This window comes from Choristoneura fumiferana, chromosome 10 (assembly GCF_025370935.1).
Source record: "Choristoneura fumiferana chromosome 10, NRCan_CFum_1, whole genome shotgun sequence".
Classification (NCBI taxonomy): Eukaryota; Metazoa; Arthropoda; class Insecta; order Lepidoptera; family Tortricidae; genus Choristoneura; species Choristoneura fumiferana.
The window spans coordinates 7,433,777-7,436,519 of record NC_133481.1 but is presented as its reverse complement, the minus strand read 5'-3'; positions in this window follow the sequence as shown (position 1 = coordinate 7,436,519).

Sequence of the window (2,743 nt, the reverse complement as noted above, 5' to 3'; positions counted from 1 at the left end):
ACGTCCCCTTTCTAACGCCACAATGAACGACAACTTGCCTCCATCGGTTGCCCACGAATCCCGCGTAAAGCTCAGTCATCAGAAACAGCTGTGGTGGATTAGCCCCCTAGCAAAAATAGCAAAATGCTATGGAACCCGGTCTCTAGGGGCCCCGCTTACCAACGCTTCTTGATCGTAAAAATTACAAATTAGATAGCTTACTTATATATGAAAAAAAAATTGCGAATCAATGTACAGTCAACGTCAAAAATAAGTGATCATTTTTGTACCTTGTCACTATAACGTCATGTTTGAAAAGCCATACGACATTGTGTAACGACTGAAAGCGACAAGGTAAAGAAATTATCACTTATTTATGACGTTGACTGTACCATAATTACCCCAATAAGTACTTTAAGTAAGTTAATAAGTACCCTACTGCCAGCGCTAAACAAACAGGAAACCGCCGCCAAAGAAAGGATCGACTATAATATTTTATTTAATACTAGCCTATTGCCCGCGACTCCGTCGGCGTAGAATTCGTTTATCGCAATCCCAGAGAACTTTGTAATTTTCCGGGACAAAAACTATTCTATGTCCTTCCCCGGGAGTCAAAGGTATATGGAAACCTCCTCCTTTAATAATAATTCCTCCTTCTCCTTCGTTTAATAGTTTGTACCTAGTTTGAATATAATATTTGTGATGCATAACTTGTAAACAAACTCTTTTAATACTTATCTATACTAATATTATAAAGAGGAAAGATTTGATTGTTTATTTGTTTGTCTGTTTGCATTGAATAGGCTCCGAAACCACTGGACCGATTAACAATATTTCTATCACTGTTGGGAAGCTATACTATCTCCGAGTGACATAGGCTTATATTATATTTAAAAAAATGAGGGATCCGTACTAAAACTTCAATAATGTAACCCAAGGTGAAAAAAAAATAGTCATAAAATGTCTTTCATCGCATTCGCCGCGGAAACTATTAAAGATGGAACAAAAAAAATGTTCTAAAATATTAAAGAATATATCAATTTCTATAAAAGACTTCGCGATGCCATATGTACAACTATTGTAGTTATGTCGCTATAACTACTTTTTTACATTTTAAAAGTTGATAGAAATGCAGACTTTTGTATTAATCCTTATCTAAATAAATCATTCTCTATTCAAGACTGTATCAATTCCTATAGATTACTGTTTGAATTATTCAAATCGGACGTTCCATAAAAAAGATATTACGAATTTAAAAATATCAATCTAACCATAAAATGCATTTATGTACGTTGATGCGCCCCGCTTCGCGCGGGTCGGGTGTATTTTTTGGGAAATGGAGCTGAAAAATGTGTGTCCTTGATTAGAGAACTTGTTAAGGTTCTGTACCCAAAGGGTAAAAACGGGACCCTATTACTAAAGACTCCATTTTCCGTCTGTCTGTCACCAGGGTGGATCTCATGAACCGTGATTATCGTATTCCTGTAATAAAGTTTGTGAGTGAGTGAATGAGTGAGTATGTTTGTTACTTCTTCACGCTGAAACCGCATTTGGGTGAAATTTGAAAAATAAGCTAGTTTATAATCTGGATTAAAACATAGGATACTTCTTATCCCGATATTCCCACGGGATAGGGATAAAATCTCAAAAAAACAACCGCTGGGCTTAGAGTCAAGAAATTTGGTATGTAGGTAGCTGGACCTATGGAAAAACACATAGGCTCCTTTTTTCACGATATTCTCACGGGTTAGGGAAAAAAACATAAAATTTCAATCTCTGGGTTTTGAGTTTTGAAATTTCTGCAGTTCAGTATTTCAGTATTTATTTATTGCAACACCTTTTACAAAAAGTTATAAAAAATTAATTACATTAATTAATTTATACATAACATTTATTATGCTATTTTAACCTCATGCTCTGTGCCTCATGTAATTTTTAGGAAGAGGTTTAAGGAACACTTATAAATTAACTTTATGTAAGGTATCTAAATAAACTACTTATACATTTATCTAGAAATAACAAAAACTTAGAACTTATGTGGTATCACAGAATGAATAGATAATAGGTTGTTCTTAACACAACCTCAATGAAGATCATGATATAAATTTTGGGAATTTCCAGGCGAATTTTATAAAATCCCGGAAATTCAATCGTAACTACCAGACCGAATAGTTTACGCGTGCGAAGCTGCGGGTAACCTCTAGTTATTATTATATACCTTTTATCTAAATTGGTTCAGCGGTTTAGACGTGATAAGGTAACAAACAAACAGACTTGCAAACTTTCAAATTTATATTAGCGGGACTCATCATCCCAGCCTATATACGTCCCACTGCTGGGCACAGGCCTCCTCTCAGAACAAGAGGGCTTGGGCCATAGTTCCCACGCGGGCCCAGTGCGGATTGGGAACTTCACACGCACCATTGAATTGCTTCGCAGGTTTGTGCAGGTTTCCTCACGATGTTTTCCTTCACCGGAAAGCTCGTGGTAAATTTCAAATGTAATTCCGCACATGAATTTCGAAAAACTCAGAGGTGCGAGCCGAGGATTGAACCCACGACCCTCTGCTTGAGAGGCGATAGGTCAAACCACTAGGCCACCACGGCCTCATTAGCGGGACTATAAACTCAAAACAAATCAAGGGTCTCATCATGCTATAGCCCCGTGCTGGCTTTATCCGGCTCTACGATAACATAAATGTTCCAAAACAGTGTTGGATTTAGGAAACGCGTCCGCGCACTGCGTTTCGCGAACCGCGTGCTAT